The sequence below is a fragment of the Pleurodeles waltl genome, chromosome 3_1, assembly GCF_031143425.1.
Source record: "Pleurodeles waltl isolate 20211129_DDA chromosome 3_1, aPleWal1.hap1.20221129, whole genome shotgun sequence".
In the NCBI taxonomy this organism is placed as follows: Eukaryota; Metazoa; Chordata; class Amphibia; order Caudata; family Salamandridae; genus Pleurodeles; species Pleurodeles waltl.
Genome location: NC_090440.1, coordinates 1,025,198,396 through 1,025,219,594, shown reverse-complemented (window position 1 = coordinate 1,025,219,594; position 21,199 = coordinate 1,025,198,396). Strand labels below are relative to the sequence as shown.

Genomic DNA, 21,199 nt, shown 5'->3' with positions numbered 1-21,199 from the left:
TCTTAGTACTCGGAATTCGAAAAGAGGAGCAGCTCGGAACTCTTTCTGCTGGTAAAAGGTCAGTTTCCAGGAGGGGGCCATGCTGAATCTCATTCCTCCTTTCGGGCCGCCGATGAATTCCCCCTTGGGGAACGCCGTCCGCTCCTACTTCGTTGAGGCTCCGACCTGCCTCATTAGCACAAATAACGCACACCCTTTCCAGGGTGCGCCGACTTTTACGCGATCTCTACCGCGCTGGGCTTCATGGGAAGTGTAGTCCTTAATGACTATAATCTCCCGATCGGCCCTGTAGGCGCCGGCTAGCACCTGACAGTACGCCCACCTCCAAAGCGCCTCCTAGGGCCAGGTTTAGTGGGATGACAAGCATGAAACCGTTGCACCGCCCTAGGGGCATGAACATTGCCTTCCGGCTCCCATGAATCCTCCTCGGCCTCATACCCTTTCCACGACACCAAGTACCATAACTTACCCCCCCGTAGTTTGGAATCCAACACTTTGCGCACCTCATACTCCAGCTGTCCGTCTCTAACCACCGGAGGCACCGCCCGCCGGGTCGCGGACAGAGCTGGCTTCAAAAGGCTGCAATGAAACACCGGATGGATTCTTAAGGAAGCAGGTAAGTTGAGACGGTAAGCCACAGGGTTTATCTTGCGTACCACCTCATAAGGACCAATGTAACGAGGATGAAAGATGCTACGCATCTTAAAACGTATATACTTGGTGGAAAGCCACACTCGGTCCCCTGGCTGGTACACCGGCCCCTCACGCCGATGTACATCACCCCATTTCTTATACTGTTCCTTGGCTTTATCCAAATTAAATCGTATTTTCTTTTGCATGGATTGTAGGTTCTTAACCATAGCATGGACAGTAGGTTGATCCGTGACTTCCCGAGGTATGATTATGGGCAACATCTCCGCGTGGTACCCTGTGTTAGCACGAAAAGGAGACTCCCTTATCGAGCTATGCCAAGCATTGTTGTACGATAGTTCGGCCAGCCATAGCAATGACACCCACGATTCCTGCGCGTCTTTTGCATAGCACCTCAGATATTTCTTCAGGGTTTGGTTGAGACGCTCCGTCTGGCCATCGGTTTGTGGGTGAAAACTGGTGGATAGGGCGGATTCTATGCGCAGAACCTTGCACCACATGCGCCAAAACCTAGCAACGAACTGGGGGCCTCTGTCCGAAATAATGGTTCTTGGTAAACCATGTAACCGCACCACTTGAGACAGAATTAGATGGGCGGTCTGACTTGCTGTAGGTAGATTTCTACAAGGGAGAAAGTGACCCATCTTGGTAAGACTATCAATTACCACCATGATAGCATTGTACCCCTGATCCATTGGCAATCCTACCACAAAATCCACGCTGATGGTTTGCCATGGTTTTTCCGGAGTGGGCAAAGGCATCAGCTTGCCCTGGCTCTTCGCATTTTCTCCCTTGGATCGAGCACATATCTCACACCGAGCTACCCATGTCGCAACGTCCTTAGCCCAACCTTTCCACCTGAAATGTCGTTGCACTATTTGCGCAGTTTTTGTGTACCCCGGATGACCAGCTGTTACCGCATCATGACACCAATTGAAGGCTTGCATTCGAAGTTCAGGTGTTGGTAAATACAAACGATTACCTTGCAACGGTATTCCGTGCTTAAGGGTACGGTCCTGACTTACTTCGGCCCACTCCTTCCACTGAGCAGCAGACTTATGCTTAGAGACCTTTTCTAGGAAGTGAGATATATGAAGGGCACAAAGCACTTTTTCCGGTTGGATGATTGCTTCATCAGGTCTTGAAGTGACGTTCCTCGCGTCCCTTTGTCTAGACAGTGAATCTGCCTTGCGATTGTCGACCCCAGGACGGAAGGTTACTACAAACTCATATTCTGAAAAGAACAGCATCCACCTCATTTGCCGCTGGGTAAGCTGTCTAGCCTCCTTCATATACTGCAGGTTTCGGTGATCAGTATATACCGTGACCGGGTGTTGGGCCCCCCAGAGATAGTGTCTCCATTCCTGAAATGCCTTCTTGATGGCTAGTAGTTCTTTTTCTGCCACCGTATAATTGAGTTCCGCAGCAGATAGCTTCTTAGATAAAAACGCCACCGGATGAAGCTGTCCTGAGGTCTTGTTTCTTTGGGATAACACAGCCCCAATGGCTATATCCGAGGCATCTGCTTCGACTATAAAAGGTACTTCTGGCTGTGGATGCTGGAGTATAGGCGCTGAGCAGAAGGCCTGTTTTAAGAAGCAGAAGGCCTCCTCTGCCTCCTCTGACCAAACAAAAGACACTCCCTTTCTTAGCAACCTTGTTATAGGTGACACAATGTGGGAAAAATGACAGATGAATCTTCTATAGTAATTAGAAAACCCCAGGAAGCATTGCACGTCTCTCACACTAGTGGGCACTGGCCACTCTTGAACCGCCTTTATTTTTCTTGTCGACATGCAGAACCCTTCCGGGCTTAAATCCACCCCCAAGAACTCAACCTTCTGTACATGGAACTCGCATTTGCTCAGTTTGCAATAAAGATGGTGCTGTTGTAATGCTTGGAGTACTAGGGAAACATGTTCCATGTGCCGCTCTAAGGAGGTAGAATACACCAATATGTCATCTATATAAACGATCACAAAGTGGTCTACGTATTCTTTGAGAACATCGTTCAGAAAGTATTGGAAAGCCGCCGGGGCGTTACACAACCCAAACGGCATTACCAAGTATTCAAACAGGCCATAACGGGTCTTAAACGCCGTCTTCCATTCATCCCCTTCACGGATTCTGACCAGATGGTAAGCCCCCTTCAGATCTAACCTTGTATAGATAGTTGCCTCTTTCACCTGTTCTAATAACACAGGAATGAGGGGAAGAGGGTATCTATTCCTTATCGTGTTCTTGTTCAGCATTCTATAATCGATGCAGGTTCTCAACTCTTTATTCGCTTTAGCTATGAAAAAGAGTGGAGAAGCTGCCGGAGAACAAGATGGTCTAATGAACCCGATTTCCAGGAAACGGTCCAGATATCTTCGCAAATGTTTGGTTTCTGGGTCTGATAGAGCATATACCCTACAAGAAGGAAGGAGTGCTCCCGGAATCAAATCTATCTTGCAATCGTATATACGATGGGGTGGCAATGTCTCCGCCTGACCTTCGTCGAACAAATCCTTGAACTTGGCGTAAACAGAGGGCAATATCACCGCTTTCTCCACCACTGTGGCCAACTGTAACCCTTGAGCCAACGCTAACGCGGGGGGGTTATCATATAAGGAACCGACTTTCTCACTCCTCACGGACTGAAAACTAACCGTCTTGGCTTGCCAATCGATAACAGGATTGCTCTTTCTTAGCCAGGGCATTCCCAAAATTATTTCATACTGAGGAGCCTCTATTATATCTAGCCTGATTATTTCTCTGCGTGCCGGAGATACTCCACTGAAAACCAAGCCCACATCCTCAGTTTGTTCAGTAAGGGGTCCAGACTTCAGTGGTGTACCGTCAACTGCCAACACAATTTCGGGGTTCTTTCTTGGAATTCTCAGAAGTCCCAGTCTCTTAACCACCCCTTCATCTATGAAATTTCCCGTGGCTCCTGAATCTATCATTGCCCATACAAGATGGTTTCGATCTTGGGACACCAGCTCTACGGATAACAACAGGTGTGACGCCTTTTCTTCTGGTGGCAAGAGGGTTAAAGAAGTCAACCGGAACCCTGATAGGGGTTCTATAAAGGGCAAATCCTCTTTCTCTGATATCTTCCCTGACGTCACCGCGGCCTTTTGAGTGGGGGAGTAGGAGAACCTTTTTCTTGGTTTTTGGGGACATTCTCTCACATAATGACCCTTCCTGCCGCAATACATGCACAACCCCTGTACCCTCCTACTCTCTTTTTCGGCCTTTGACAGAGGTGCCCTAACGGCTCCCACTTCCATAGGTTCCCCGCATAAATCAGGGGAATTAGGAACTGGTCGCCCCTCTCTTTCTGGAATGACCGGCCGCCTATCACCCGCTCTACGCTCTCCCCTTCTCTCTGCTAGCCGATGATTCAATCTCAAGGTAAGATTCACAAGTTCAGTACACGTGGAAGGCTGTGGATCTATTTGGGCTAGGATATCCTTCATGTCGTCTCTTAATCCTTGATAATAGAGAGACATTCTCTTCTCCTCTGGCCACTCTGATTCCGCTACCAGTCTATTGAAGGTGGTAAGATAGGTAACCAGGTCAGACCTCCCCTGTCTCAGTTCCAGCAGTTCTCTATCAGCACTAAAGGTGGTTGTTCTGTGATCAAACACCTTCTCAAAGGCCGACCGAAAGGCATTCCAATCCGATAATAATGGGTCATCGTTTCTAACTAACGGCACTGCCCAATTGGCTGCATCTCCCGAGAGATAAGAAATAGCGAACATTACCCTGGAAAGGTTAGAGGGAAAAGACGCCGGTCTACATGAGAATTGGAGAGACAACTGCGTTAAAAAAGCCTGAACTTTCCTGGGGTCCCCTGAAAACCGTTCCGGACTGGCCAAAGGAATTGGAGGGGAGACGTTCACAGTTATCTGCGGTGTAGATGCTGAGGCATCGAAGGGATTCCTAGTAAGCCTTTCTACCTTGTCCCTTAGTGCCGCTGCCTCCACCCTCGAATCTGCCAACTCTTGCTGCACTAACACTAACGCCTGTAAGACATCATCCATGGATGCCATCTTTGCATTACACCGAGCAGGAGGAGTATTATTCGTGGGTGCGTTATTCTGTCACGGTGTAGGTACTCCTCAGACTCGGTGTGATGCAAACAAGGTCCACCTCCTGACACCACCAAGTCACTGATAAAAAACCACAGTGCATTGGAGTAATCAAGCGAGGGAAGGAAGGGGAAGGATCAGCAGGGACGGGATAACTGTAAAGAAAAATACACAGTGTTAATTATCACATTGTCTGTCTATTCTCATAAGGTCTCACTAAAACCAAAACGACCTGGACTGCCCATAACTCATAAGGGCAGAACTAGTCCAAAGCCTGACTATGTTCCATCAGCATCACCAATGGATGTCCCAAGCCTCTTACGGCCACTAATAATCACCTAAGGGTCTCACCGCCCTTCCTCCTAAACAATACTACAGAACGTATAACGAAACGAACATGAGGAGAAAGAATAAGGTGAAGAAAATCTATTTTTTGTACTTCTTCCTATGATTCAGTTAACCCACTAAGCCTTTCGTTAATGTCACGTATATTTGAAGAAGTACGTCGTTCATATCTCAGTGAATGTTGACAAGAATTATTTGTCCCGGCTGTTTGGAATCCTGCAAACAGTAAATCTCATTCTGAATCGCCGCCAACAAAAAGCCAAAAGATTATGTCTCATAAGATCGTCGTTCCTTTATTATGGTACCTCAAAAGTAAAGTGCTCCAATTTATGACAGTCACCCCCAACCTGGCCGTAAGGAATGCAGAAATAAAGAAAGGCGATAGCCTCCGGCAAGTAGCAAGCTTGCCGCTTACCACCTTCTTAGTACTCGGAATTCGAAAAGAGGAGCAGCTCGGAACTCTTTCTGCTGGTAAAAGGTCAGTTTCCAGGAGGGGGCCATGCTGAATCTCATTCCTCCTTTCGGGCCGCCGATGAATTCCCCCTTGGGGAACGCCGTCCGCTCCTACTTCGTTGAGGCTCCGACCTGCCTCATTAGCACAAATAACGCACACCCTTTCCAGGGTGCGCCGACTTTTACGCGATCTCTACCGCGCTGGGCTTCATGGGAAGTGTAGTCCTTAATGACTATAATCTCCCGATCGGCCCTGTAGGCGCCGGCTAGCACCTGACACAATATTTTCATTTTTTTAAAGGGTTCAGTAGATGTTGCCAGTTTAGCCTGCATGTCATTCCTAGCAGCAGCAGGAGTATGAAATATCCACAGCGCAGGAGGGAAGGCAGATGGCAATTGGATGTCATCTTTGTTTGCAAATCAATATCTTTTGGCCTGACGGGTCAATCATTGCTGGTCGGGGGACATGATTAAGGTGACACTTGCGTGTATCTCAATCATCGCTGAGGCTAGGAGCTTCCTGATCACACCGTGTAGTGCATCCACAGAGAATCAAAAACATAACGTGCTAAAGAAAGAAGCTTATACACCCTAAGGGCACACACAAACAACTTTCTCTTCAGCCACACTACTTTACTCTTTTAAAAAGACCAAACTGGCTCTAAAAATTAGTCCCTGGCTGCAGCAGCACCCTTTGTGCTTCCAGATGACATATTCACCGGTGTTGATATGAAGCGCCCCTCCCCCAAGCCTAAACAAAATGCGCTTTCTGTCACTAAATTAGCACACCACCAATCTCTTCACAAGCCTTTCGCTCTAGTCTATGGAAATACCCCTCCTCAAGTCTTCACATTGTTAAAATGACCACCTGTCCGGTATTCGCGTGGATCGTCAGGTGAGAATTGACTCTATTCAGGGTCAGATATTCATTGTTGTGAGGAAGATTTGTCCATAATTTCAGTACTTGCTGTTCCCACTGGAGCAAATCCCCTGGCTTAATATCTCAACATGGTCAGCTGGTGGTGGGAGGGACTCATGATGTATAAAGTGACCCAGGATTGCAGTATTGAGGCAACACAGCTAATCCTTGAGCAGTATACAGAATTCCGAAATGCTCATTAGCTGTTGAGTCCGCACATGCCTCTTCAGTGTGTAAACACTGTCCGATCTGTCATTTTCCCAGTGGCGCCCACCTTGTGGTTTGAAATATGCCCTTTTCCTGATCAGCTGATACCCCAGTGATGTTACGGACCTCCCGCTCCTGGTAACATTCTACTCTCCCACTCAAGCCCAGCTCCTGAGAGCCTTAAAGACCACCCTTCCCGATACCTGTTTTTTCTGCAGATATACTGGGGGACGGTGGGTGGTAGTATCCACACTGGGTGAAGCAGAGCTGGGATGAAGGAAACCAGTGTTTATAGATGGGCGGCAGCCAAGGGTGGGCGTGTTAGGTGCAGCCTGCACTGCGGCCCACTCCGGTTCCCTCATCAACCTCGCTACTCTTAACCTGGAGCAGCTGCATCTCTTCGTCGTCCCTGACAAAAGTTCCTCTAGCAGAACTTTCTGCCAGGGTTATGGACAGCGCTATCTGCTGTTTGTATTAGCGGTTCCTTCTAGCACTGGCACCAAGGCACCGTCCTTGGAAAGGGGTGCAGTCAACTGCACACCCTTCCTTATGCCGTCATTCATCTAATCACCCTCTAAGGAGATTATCTATTGTGCTTTGCCTAGTCTGCTCTTTATTTTTGTATAATGATAGTAGGTTTCGTGGAGCAGTTCACAGAATCTGGGCTCTAGGATCAGCCCTCGGATAGAACGCAGGGAGGAGCAAACTGTCAAAAACAGAGAAAACATTATCTAGGAGTGAGAAGCTAAGACAGTCATCTTGAAAGGCGTTCGCATCATAGTGCATGTAGCTCAAAACCCAATGGAATGGCATAGTCCTTGATGTACTGTGAAGAAACGTTTCTGTCATTTCGGGGTACACCCTGGTTATATCTATGGGTGGGTGGGCACCGCCACGCCAGTAAATACTGCCATGCAGTGGAGTTTTTGCTCTACTTGGTGCTCCAAGCAGAGTGTGCAATGGACATCTGCTTTGTGCTGGCAGAGCAGTGTTTACCACTCACTGTTAATCAGAACCAACACACACTTTCTCAACCTCTTTCCCTCAGGGTCAGTCACCAGTATCAGTAATCTCTTCTGATACCAAGGATTAACCTTGAGGGGAAGAGGTGGAAGATCTTCACTTCTGTAGATGTCCTGGGAATTCTGGTGTGTGGCCCTTGGTGTGACAGCCCTTAGAAATAATGCTCTATGCTGGTACATTTTTCAAAGTAATGTGTTGATGCTCCCTCAGTCAAAACAATTTTATGAAAAATGACAGTGATGAGAGAACGTGCTCCATAAACAGATCTGTCTCACTAGTCAGAGTCTACTCCCAGCCTATTCACAGTGTGAGCCTACTCTATAGCTTAAAATACACTGTTTGATTGCTACTTATTATCATCTACTTTCTCTGTTTTGCAGTCTATAACTCCTTCTGACAGCCCAACTCTTCTCACCACTCACACCCACTCTCCAGGATCAAATCATCCCCTTAAAAACTTTTTTTTCGGTGTTTTAACACATAATCAAGATACAGCAGTTACGACAGGAACAAGACTAAGGGCCTAATTATGACATTGGCAGTCCGAGGACCACCAATGCTGCGGTGGTGGTTGGATCGCTGCACTGTAGGTCCACTCCACTTTATGACCCTGGTGGTTGGACCGCCAAAGGACTGTCATCCCCGCCAGGAACATAGTTCCAGATGGGCTGAGGGTTGTTGGAGTCGTGGTCAGCCATGGTGGTGCTGAGTTCAGCGCTGCTGCACTGATCACGAGTCCAGTTTTCGCCACCCTTTTCATGGTGGGGGAAACACAGTGCAGGGGCCACAGAGTGGCCCCTGCACTGCCCACGACCATGTTGTGGGCAGTGCAGGGCCCCCCCTTCCCAGCACTCTCGGAATGCACATTGTCTGCTACAGCAGACAGTGCGCATTCCGAGGGTGCTGGGGGCATCCTCTGTGTGACGACCTTGGCCTCAGGTCAATGAGGAGCTGAGGCCAATGCCATCACACAGATTCCACCAGGGGACTGACCGGTGGAAACTTCTGATTTCAGAGGTTTCCACCAGTCAGCCTAGTGGAAACCTCATAATGGGCCCGGGAAGGACACTGCCAGCTCCACGATGGTCTCGTCTCCACGGCCCGCCAGCCTTGTAATGAGGCTCTAATTCTTGATAGTTAAACACTCTCTTTCAACAATATCTCCAGCCCTGTTCGGTAACATCGGTAAGCCATAACAAAAAGTTTCACGTCATTACCTACCGCAGTGACTTTGTTTCCAGTCTGATGGCTACTCTTCCATCCATAATTGAATACGTTATGTGCTTTTAAATATATATTAAAACCATGGTTTGTTTTTATAAGGTATCATTTGCACCTCTGTTTATAATATAATTTGTTGTTTGTTGCCTTTAAGGTCTCTTTCAACAAGTTAAATAAACTTTAACAAATAATGAATACCAGTCAATTCGTGCGAGCGATCCATTAATTAGCTGATCACTGGATTGAACGTGATGTCATCCTTAAATCTTATTATACTTGGCAAAGGGATTCTCCACTCATTTCTTACTTAAACCGTATTTAACCCCACACAAAGAGACTGCTGATTTTCTGCCCATAGTGTGTAGATTGGCAGGCTGCCTTTGAATTTCTCATTAAAAACTGCTATCCAATTTTGCTACGAAATTCCTACTCCATATTACGATTATTTCCAAACTAAATAGAAACATTAGTCGTTGTTTATAGGGCTTCCTGTAACAGGCTTGTATGCTTGTTTAGCTCATGCACTTAGTTAATCTAGAAATTAAATTGAAAAGGGTCATTTTGTGTGAGGGCTAGTTTTAATCTTCGGTCCCTCAAGCAAGTTTTATGAAGACGGATCAAAATGAGTAAATGCGTGCGTGCCAACGGATTGAATAACAAAAGATCGTCAAGGTTCAAATGAATATAACATTTTGTCCCTCACCCTCAAAAAATGTACTATTCATAAAATATGCTCATAGTTTAATAAATTATGCAGCCTTTCTTTTTGTTTTAATGAGGAAGATATTAAAACAGTCCCAGGGGCCTTTAATACTATTGTACAAAAGACTTGGTTGAAATTGTACTTTAGGCAAGTCTGCCAATTGTACCACATGCCAGAATTCTGGATCTCAGCCTTTGACCCTCTTATTAAAGCAGAGCATCGGAGACAAGTGATATTATAATTCAAACGGTCAGTTTTTATGAAGTAAATGCTTTACTGATAAAATGTCCTTCATTTTTTAGCACAACAGGTTTTCAGCACGTACTAGTCAGAATCATGTTTTGACCTTTATAGCAGCTTACAAATACCAGGCAAACAGCGTGTTAAATCACAATTAACTTTTGAAACGCTCTTTTAAGTTTAAAAATAAATACCATTCAACTAACGTGAGGACCACGTTTCAGAGTAGGGTACAGCGGTTCCTTAATTAAAAGTCTGATCTCAAACGAAGTGTTTTTTGCCTAACTCTATAAAAAGGCAATTGGTACCAAAAGGCAACAAATGATGTTATGTTTACCATAATCAGAGTAAAAATTAAACATTTTATCTGTTCATTGGGTAGCGTGGAGTGTGGCTGAATGTTTTGTGCATGAGGTTAGAAAACGATAAAACTATCTTTATTCATAGTTCCCCAGCCAGAGATCTCAGTAAAATGGCGATCTTATAGAAAGTTGGATTGCATTATCTATGCCTTTTTCTTCATACTGGCCAACACAAGGAGGGTACTGGGGTTCAGATTGGGGTAGGGTGATGTATTGTTTGGGCCTCCGCATGGATTTTGAAACATTCATATTTTTAAACCTACTTTAACCTTTAAGTACTAAGTGGCCTCTTAAACCTATTTTTACAAGTTCAAGGCAAACAGTAGTTTTGTGATAGTTATCACACCCTTGTAGTTTTCCTCTGAGAGATAGATTCCTGCAGGACAAATCTGCCTAAATTTATAGCGGGAAAACACAGGGGAAAAACATTTGGAATATTGGCCCTGCATCGCCAGAAGGCGCTTGAACAGTACGAATGCCACCTCAATGCACCTATATACCTGTTTCCTCCCTCTAGGCTTCGGGCAGATACCCAACAAGCAGGATTTGGCCATGGGGGAGAGCTGGAATTCCAGCAATTCAGCAGTCAGTGTATTTATGGCATGCCAGGCCCGAAGAACAGGCGGGCATTCCCACGTCATATGGTAGAAGGTAGCGTCCACGTCACCACATCTTGGGCACTCATGACTGGTCTGGGGGTACATACGCTGTAGTCGATGCGGGGACAGGTAGGTTTGATGTAGATAGTTGAATTGTGTGAAGCGGAATCTAGGATTACGCAATACTTCCTGTGTCAAACTGAGTGCGGTGCGCCATGTCTCTTGTGTCACCGGTGTGGGAAGAACCCTATCCCATCTAGCCTTCGCTTTTGCTTGAGCTACGTTCGGGCTACCGAGTAAGACACCATATATCTGAGATGTGCTGCAGTGACTTCCCAGGCTGGTTAATAATTTGTGCAGGAGAGGAGAGGTCGGAGGTTCCTTGTCCCCGCAACACTATGTACGGCATGTGACCTGCTGTAGGGCACAATATGTTAGAAAACATCCCGATCCACGTTGTGTGCTGATGTGAGTTAAGCGTAGGACATGATGCGGCCTTCTATTAATATGTGCCCGATTGTGTGTATGCCTTTAGCAGGCCATAGAACCAGCCTATGTTGTCCAGTCAGTTTCCAAATCCCTGGGATGGCCAATAATGTGATCTTGGGTGAGTATGGCGGACTCTGGTGCCCTCCCAATATGTAGCGGCGCCAACACCAGCGAACTAGGTCCATCAAGATATTGTGTTGGCATGGTGGGCTGTTACGGTCCACCAGCCATCGAAGCACATTGGTGTGACCTAGGGTGGCATGTACCAACTTTGCCTCCGAGTTTGGGGGATCCTGTATCCAGCACCAAGTCCAATGTATCTGCGCGGCTGCGTAATATAATTCATACTGCGGAGTACCTAGGCTACCCTGTTCAAGCGGTAAATGTGTGTCGTCTAATGCTACCCGCCATCGTCCACCACCCCATATCAAGTCAGTCATTAAGCTGTTCAGTGTAGTGAATAAATCTCTGGGGATTACCATCAGTAGTGTGGAGAAGTGGTATAACAATTGCGGAGTATAATCATCTTTGCGATTGCCACCCTCCCCATAAGTGATAGCGGGAGCGAGCACCAAAATGGCAAAGAACCCCTGATCGATCTGAGTGTACGTCCTAAGTTACCCTCCCTGAAGTCGACTGCACTGTGATATATTTGTATACCTAGGTATTTGAAGGTATTATACGACCACGGTAGTACATGTTTAAAGATATAAGAGCGGAGGCCCTCTGGTACCAGTGTCAGTGGGAACAGGCATGACTTGGACCAATTCACATGCAGGCCCGATAGGTCCCCAAATAGGCCCAGTAACTGTAATAAGCCCTGGAGCGAAGTTGTGCAGTTGCGCAGATATATCAGTGCGTCGTCCGCATAGAGGGAGGCAATCTGATGCCTGTCCCCATCTGGTTTGCCCCACTCTTGAGCCCTACGTTGTAGCTGCACTGCTAGTGTTTCAATTGCTAATGCAAATAAAAGCAGAGATAGTGGGCTTCATTGTCTCGTGCCCCTTCCAACAGGAAACCTTCCTGATATTATCCCATCTGTCTTAACCCGGGCAGTAGGATCAGAGTACAAGATGTTGATCCACCGCATGAATACTTTCCCAAACCCCATGTGGCTCAGTGTTTCCAGCAAGAAGGGCGATGGAATGTGAACCGATTGAGAATAGGAGGAAGAAGAAATAGAATTTTGCAATACTTGAGGGATACTTCAGCGCACATTTTAATTTTGCAGGAGACCCATTTGACGGGGAGAGAATATTCTAAGCTATTTAAGGCTCAGAAGTGGGTTAGACATGTGGTGTTCACTGAAAATAATTCTAATATTAGGGGGGTGGCCATAATTATTAACCAGCAAATTAATGCAGTAGTGCTAAAATCTGTTTCAGATAACATCGGACGTTGGTCTATTGCCAAACTTCAGGTATATGACAGAGTGTTAACATTGGTCGGGTTTTATGGGCCAAATTCCGATGATGTGGAACCTATGAGGAAGATGTTTTTGCATCTTTTGGACTTTCCCAGCCTAGTTATTATGGCAGGAGACTTCAATGAGCTGCTGGATAATAACTTGGACAGATCATCAAGTGCGAGGTCCACAGTCATGCCAAAATCTCAGAGTTTCCTCAAGTCAGGAATGAGAGAACTGGGTTTGCGCGATATTTGGAGAGTAAGAGCAGGAACTCAACAGGTTTTCTCTTCTAAGAATAATAAATACGGCCATGCATCTAGGTTAGAATATTTCTTGATAGATTAGGGATTAGTGGAAGCGGTTGACAAGTTAGAATATATGGCTGTACATCTGTCAGACCATTTGGCGGTGGCTTTAACAATTAAATTTATCACAAAAAGAGAGGCAAGGAGGTGGACATTAGATCGATCCTTGTTGTTGGAGAATGATGTCACGACGCAACTGTTTATAGAGACAGAAGAGTTCTTTAAATTTAATAGTGGATTGGCCTCAATAAGTGTGGTGTGGGACACGTTTAAGGCGTTTCTAAGAGGCAAAATAACAAGACTCACTGTTGCTAGGAATAAGAAATATAGGATGGAAATTAGCACATTGGAAGGCAAACTGATTGAGTGTGATCGCCAAGAAATCGGTGGGTTAGAGGCTTTAGATAAGTTGGATGCCACAAGGAGACATTTGAAATCAAAATAGGATGACTTACAACAGACAAGGTTAAAAAAAGATGGGAGGCTAGTCAATTAGCCCATTTCGAATATGGAGAGAATCCAGGTAAATTGTTAGCCTGGAAAGCCAAGACAGACATGACCAAAAACGATGTCAGAGAGATCTCTGATCGAATGGGGGCGAGATGGACCAGCAGTAATGACATAAGGGAGGCTTTCCAATTGTTTTTTTCAGAGTTATACAAGGAGGATACCGTGGTATTGATAGAAGATGGGTGGGTGCAGACATACTTCCAAAAATTAAAGCTACAGAGAAGCAAACTATGAACAAAAAAATTACTATGGGAGGGATTAAGTCTGCAATCATGTTAAGTAAGGGAAGGAAAGCGGCAGGTCCGGATGGTATCCCAATAGAACTGTATAAAATATTGGGGGAAGCAGTTGTGCCAATGTTAGTCTTGTTGAAAGAGGTTTATGACAAGGGGGAGAAACTCCCTGAATCTTGGAATAAAGCAATACTAATGGTGGTTCTGAAGCCAGGCAAAAATCCATCTAGATGTGAGTCCTACAGACCAATCTCACTATTGAACGCATATTATAAAATCTTTGCTAAGGTGTTGGCGGAAAGATTGAATAAAGTGGTGGGTGGCCTTCTTCATGAAGATCAGAAGGGCTTTACGAAGGGTAGGCATCTTCTCGAGCTGACATCGATCCTAATAGGGGCTATTGATATGGCAACAACGTTTAGCCTCCCCTTAGCAGTTAGAAGACTGGATGCTCAAGGCTTTTGATAGGGTGAATTGGGTCTTTCTAACTACCATTTTAAAAGAATATGGTTTGGGGGATAAATTTTGTTGGATGATGAGCCAAATCTATTTGAAACCTACAGCTAGGGTTTTAGTAAACAGGAGTTTTTAGAGGCATGAGACAGGGTTGCCCACTCTCACTGATACTATTTAATTTATACATTGAACCTCTGGCTAGAAGAATAAGGCAAGACCAGAGGATCCCATCTTTCTCGTATGGTGGATGGGAGAAAAATGTCTCCCTAGATGCTGATGATTTGCTTTTGTGACATAACTCCCGGTTCTACATACAGCATTGCTGGCAGTCTTGGATATGGTTGAGGAATTCAGTAGAGTGTCGGGCTATCAGGCTAATGCCGATAAGACAGAAATAATGGTATGGAATCAGTGGTCAGAGTGCCCATTAATAAAAATTTAAATGAGATACCTTGGTATCAAGATAGTCAAAGATATTGAGCAGATTTCAGTTGTTAATCTTAAAAATGTTTATGTGGAGTGTTGCAATTTGATGAAAAGTTGGATGTATTTACCTTTGTCAATTTTGGGTAGAATACATTTGGTGAACATAGTAATTCTGCCCAAGGTTAGTTTTGTAATTATTTCAATCCTTTGCAATTTGATAAAATATTGATAGCCAAATCTCAACAAGATATTAATTCATTTATATGGGCAGAGAAGGGAGTAAGAATTTTCTGGAAGGAGCTACGCAGAAAAAGGGAAAAGGGGGATTAGCGTTACCTGATCTGCAGCTATATGGTTGGGTTTTCCAAATTAAAAACGTTAGGATGCTCTGCTTCCCCCTCGACGCTACAGAGGTGGGGTCTATGTTCAAGGCTATGCTAGCGGAAGTGAAGGGGGGCTCAAAACATTTTTTGTTTAAATTTGGGGATCCTAAATTTGTCAAAATAATTAAGTTAAAGGTTTTGAGAGATGCAGCAAAATTATGGTATAGCATAAGGTGTATGTGTGAAATGGATTATTACAGTTGTCTGGCACCCATTTGGGATTCACCAGGCATTCCAGAGTGCCTTGAAGATGTGTTGGCCACTCCAATCAAGAACACTGGGTTCAAGTCCTGGGCCGACTTAGTCAAGGAAGGTTGTTTACTCCCTTGAGAGGAAATCTGGGTGAAAACAGGTGGGGGCTTGTTAAAACTAAAGTACCTCCAATTGAATAGGTGGGTACGGAAGGCTGGCAAGAGTTGTGGCTTGAAGTATCAGATAGAGGAAAAGACTATGGAAGATCCTCCCCCCCAAAAAGTAGTGGCTACTTGGTATTGGGAGATGGTGGATATATTAGTAGATGGGGAATTTAAGTTAGCCGACGATTTATGGGGTAATTTTTTCCTGGAAATGCAGTTGTGCGAGGTCTGGCAGGCGTCTATGCGTACCTTATATCAAGTGGTTAAACCTGCCCGTATAGAAGAAAACACCTATTTGTAATACATAGGGCATACTTGTCACCTTGTAAGCTCTCAAAAATGGGGATTGGAGAGTTGGCTAAATGTGGAAAGTGTGGAATGGAAAAGGCCATGGATGTTCATATGTTTATGGAATATCCAGTAATCCAACCTTTTTGGGAGACAGTGAGGTTTACGATCTCAAAGGTATTGGGTGTTGAGATTAAGATTAGCCTATTATTAGTTATCGTTGGACGATTAGAGCAAATAGGAAACCTAAGAAGTGACTCGCAGAAATTTCTGTTCTACGCTATATTGTTACCTAGGCGAGATATTTGTAGGAAATGGGTAGGTAAGGTCACCCCCTCTTATAAAGAGTGATTGGATCAATTGACAAATATGTTTAAAATGGACACGGTAATGGGGATTACTAAACCAAAGAAATTACAGTCACCATTTAAAGCCTGGTTGGAGGAACACATGGTGAAGATCACATATCTTGTCCTATGATTATTCTTCTCTCGTGTCTCTCACAGTTGTGAAATCAGGGCGGCATGTCTAACCCCTGTGGTGGGTATGATGAGAGAGAAGAAGGCCCTCCCCCCGGTTAAGAAGGCAGGCCAATCACAAGAGTGAAGAAAGACTTGGAGCTTGGGATGAATGAGGACAAAAAAGAAGGGCCAGCCCAAAGTGTCAAACGCCTTCTCTTTGTCAAGGGACACCGCAACCCATTCATATTCCAACTCTGGGGCTTCCGACATGAGCCGCATCAGGCATCTAATATTTATGAAGGTATTTCGACCGGGAATAAATCCCGACTGGTCGTCATGGACAAGCAGCGGCATCAGCGGGAGAAAGCGGTTCGCAAGGACCTTACCCAGGAGCTTGCAATCCAGATTTAACAGAGAAAGGGGTCTGTATGATCGAACTTCTAATAGATCACGACCCGGCTTGGGGAGAACCACTATCACCACCTGCCGCTGTGAATCTGGGAGCTGTCCCTTCGTTAGCGCCTCATGTAGCATTTCCATATATGGTTTAATTATCTGCGCTGAGAATGTGTGATAATATTCCGCCGGGAGACCATCGCTGCCTGACGCTTTGCTACGAGATAGTTGTCGTAAAGCCAGCTGAATGTCTTCAGAGTCTATGGGTTTCTCTAGTTCCCTCTGTTGGGCCATGGAGAGGTGACCTAAGGGGAGTGCATGGAAGAAGTCTGCTATCTGCGCTGAGAGTGTGTGATAATGTTCCACCGGGAGACCATCGCTGCCCGGCGCTTTGTTACAAGCTAGTTGTCGTAAAGCCAGATGAATCTCTTCAGAGTCTGTGGGTTGCTCTAGTTCCCTATGCTGGGCCATGGAGAGGTGAGCTAAGGGGAGTGCATGGAAGAAGTCTGCTAACTGTGCTGCTGGTGGGGGAGGTTTCGCAGCATACAGAGTACTGTAATATTGCTTAAACGTATCATTTATTTCTGCTTGGGTGATGACCATTGCGCCTGAGTACAGTCTTATAGCCCCTATTGGGGTGCGTTGCTGTTCGCCGCACACTAACCAGGTCAGCAACCTGCCGGAACGATCTCCCTCTGAGTGTGTCCTGGCAACATAATGACAGTAATCAAATTTTCGCAAGCATGAATCGTCATCGTTCCTACGTGTGCGCAGCACACGTAAGGCCTCTGGGGCCACAGTGCCCAATGGCACTCCTCGCTCTACTTCCCGGAGCTCTGTTTCTACTTGTAACTGTTCGCAGGACAACGCACGTTGTACTCCACCCGCCGCTGACAAACAGAGGCCCCTTACCACCACCTTGTGGGCATCCCATTCTGCCGCGCGCGATGACACCTTCTCATTGTTGAGTTCAAAATAAGCAGGGATGTTCTCCACCAGTTCTTGGCGGAATGGAGAATCAAGCAGCAGGCCCGACTGTAGTCACCAAGTGGGAATACTCGTGTGTGCCCTACCCCATTGAATAGTAGCTGACAGTGGACAATGACATGATATAGCTTTAGCTAGACAGGATGCCCCTATGAAGTTGTTGGTTAGCCCAGCGGAGCAGAGCAGCAAGTCTATGTGGGTGTGAAGGTGGTGGAACGGGAGAAAAAGGAGTATTCACTATCTAGGGGGTGTAGTATACGACGCACATCTACAAGTCTCCGCTCCGACATCCAAGTCTGTAGCACCTGACAAGTTTTCCTGCTAGGAGCACCATCCAGTGGGGAATGGGACCTATCCCTGTCTATGTCCAACACAATTCCAGTTGCTGCCCCATATGTGATTTGGTGTGGGGTCCTGGAGGATTTGGGCGGTGACTGACATTAGAAAGTCCCCTTGCTTCGAATTGGGAGCGTGTAGTCCTGTTATGGTGAGTGGCCTACCATCTAGTAAACCTTCCAATTGAACATATCGACCATCTGCGTCGGTTTTGTGGCGCTCTACTATGTAAGGAACTTCTGGGGCAATCCATACCAGCACTCCCTTAGTAAATGCTGCTGTCGTGGTACAGTAAGCCAGACCCCGCCATTTACTTTTGAGGTTTCGTAGTTCGTCTTGTGTTAAATGCGTTTCCTGTAGTATAGCTATGTGCGTTTTATGCCTTTTGAGGTACGCATAAACCCTCCAGCACTTGGTAATGTTGGCCATGCCTCTCACATTCCACATTAATATGTTATAAGTGTCCATTCCCATGTTAGCAAAAGGATGTGTAGTGGTGTGGATACTAACGGGGCGCGCTGTTGGGGTGTGGATAATATGAAAAACATATTTGTCGCGCAATTGTCCCCTCCCTTATATACACCCGTCCCAGACCCCCACCGTCTCATAAGTACTAAGGAAAATGAAAGAAAGAAAGAACTGAGAACAAAGAAAGAACTTACTGGGCAAGGCCCAACGTGTAACACAGTGGCACAACAGGTGTTGCATGTAGCAACTGTCATAGCATGGTCCTTTTGGTGTCCCACTGGGGTGTGGGGAGGTGTGAATGTTAGAAGCAAGGTGTCCGCTTGCAGCAGCCCGTTCCAGATATTCTTCACACCCCACTACACCCCAGGCACCCTGCTGCCCCGTCGTCGATGGCATCGAAGCCCACCCCCGGGGGCGTATTCAGGAAGATCAATAGATGGAGACCACTGTGTTTGGGCGCAGGCTCTTGCTGAGTTCATCCCACATTGCCAGGTCAGGCGTCCCCCTTTCTATACATTCCACTATGACATGTATCCGGTCTGGGATGAGTCTGGGCAGTCCGTTCCGATCAAACGGTATATGGCAAGGTTTAAATATCATCCACCGTGCGCTGAGTGAGCTCTGGGACAAATATAGAAGGGAAAGTGGAGGCACTGGAGTGGCCCAGTGATGAGTTTGAGTTTGTGATCTTGACTTCGCGATAGGCCAAGCATTGCACGATGTGAACAGGTTGCCATCTTTTAAGGCCTGCGCCTGGCTTTCGGCTGCTTGCGCTCTGGAGGGACATGTCCCGGAGTTTGGTTTCTTCCTCCGCCGGGGCTGAGGAGTGATCCATGCGTCTTATTTGGAATCGTCATTGTTTAGATTGTCCAACTCCTTGGCGTGCAAAGAGGTCCAGAAGTCTTCCGGGGAAGGGAAAATATGAGTCCTCTCCCCATCTATCACCCGGAGTCGTGCTGGGAACAGTAGAGAATAGGAGAGGTTTTTATTGCACAAGAGTTGTTTCACCCTCGTAAAGGACGCACGTTTACGTTGCACCTCAACGGTGTAATCCAGATAGGCCATGATAACATTATTGTCCATCTGTGTAGGTCCTTGTGGCCTAAATCTCTGAAGGATCTGGTCTATGTCGCAGAAGTTTAGGAGGAGTGCAATCAGGGGCCGGGGTGGGGCTCCCAGATGCGGTGGTCTGCTTGGGATTCGATGGACCCGTTCCACCGTGAACGAAGGCGATGCATTGTTTCTTTCAGCCATTGTTCTAGGAATACTTCGGCATTTGGCATCTCCTCTCGCTCCGAGAACCCCAAGAATCTGACATTGTTCCTCCGCAAGTGTCCCTCCACATCTTCCACTCTGCGTTACAAGAAGTTAACCTCTGTTTCCATGTGCTGTAGTTAGTTGCGCAGTTCTTGAATTTCCGGTTGAGCTGCAGTTAGCGCAAGTTTGTGATCAGTAACTCTGTCTGCCAGTTTGCGGTGATCCGCTCTGAGCAGGTTCACTTCCAGTGCCACTGGGTCTATTTTCCCTTCCAAGGTAGTTTTAGTGTCCAGCACTGCTTGTAGGAGCTTGTCGAATTGTGCTGAGTGCATTTGCAGTGTCTCATTCATCTGTTGTAAAGCAGCAGCTTCACTTCCAGCCACCCCTGCGAAAAGCGACTCCTCATGACTGTGTGTAGTCCTGGCCTACAGCAGGCAGTTGCGCAGAGCGGGTACCATCCAGACTATCAGTTAGGCGTCCTGCCACACCGTAGGGCTGATGCTGACGTGGGGGGTGAATCAACTGCAGTATTTAGCACAATTAATGTGTACTGGGATGTCCTTTGAGCTCCGCGAAATGTTTCTATGGCTGGATCGACGCGTTGGCTGGCCAGTGAGCCACTCACTGGCTATGGTAGGTTGAGCCGACCTCATGCAAAACCAGGTCCCCTCGCGGCTCGTCTGCCGCCGTGCATTCTGCGTCTGGTGCTGCTGGTGAACGTCTGATGCCTCAAGGGATCCAATTCACGCTGCACTTGATCCCATCGAAGTGTCACATGTTAAAGTAGCTGTTCTCATGCGAGGCAGCCTGTGGCACCCCTCCGGGGCCCGAAGGTATAGACCTGCCCATTGTCTGTATTCGACCGCCCAAGCGCTATCACTGTTTCTTATGGGGCACTCAAGCCGCGTGTGATGGGCTCACAGGTGCTAGGTTGCGCTACTTAGCCACTCAGGGCCTCACTTCCACACCCTCAGGTTCAGTGTCTGACCAGGCCCCAGGCCTCCGTTGTACAATTCATGAGGGAGCCACCCTCCAAGCAGGTGGACGGCCGGCGATCCGCCGCTAATGTTCCCTACCTCGATGCAGTCTGTTGTGGCGAAACCCGAACCTCTTCCTCTAGTCCTGCAGACACCGCGGGCCTGTGGGAGCGAGTGCAGAGGTGCCACCCCCACCGATCGTCTCCAAGCGCCGTGGCCGACAGTCCCCTCTCTCGGCCTTGGCCCTCTGGCTCGTTCATCGCCGCAACCGTGGATCCGCGCGTGGCTCACTCGTTCCTCCACTCCTGGGTGTCGCCCCTGACCGGGACAGCAGGCACGAGGGCGGGCCGGGCAGGGAGAACTGGTGGAGTAATTTCGGGCCGCGAGTGGAGCTCTTTAGAAAGCGTCCCCTCCGGCCGCCATCTTGGACACGTCCAATGCAGCACACATAGAAGTACCAAAGCGTCATTTCAGAATGATTGTTTATGTGCAGGAAGGGACGCCTTCCTGTACATAAAGAATCATTCATGGCATTTTGCTTCTTCTATGTGTGCGGCAGAATGCAGCACACATAGAAAAGGCAAAAAACAAGGAAGAATATAAGCATTCATCCTCGTTTTCCCATGCTAACGCCACCCCTGGTGTGGCGTTAGTTTTTGGT

The 21,199-nt window shown here is 46.8% G+C and overlaps 1 protein-coding gene across 3 annotated transcripts in view; it reads left to right on the top strand.

The window, feature by feature from the left end:
• Positions 1-21,199, top strand: part of GRB14 (growth factor receptor bound protein 14) — a 1,076,705-nt gene that overhangs the window by 116,908 nt on the left and 938,598 nt on the right. The gene's annotated exons all lie outside the window — the stretch shown is intronic.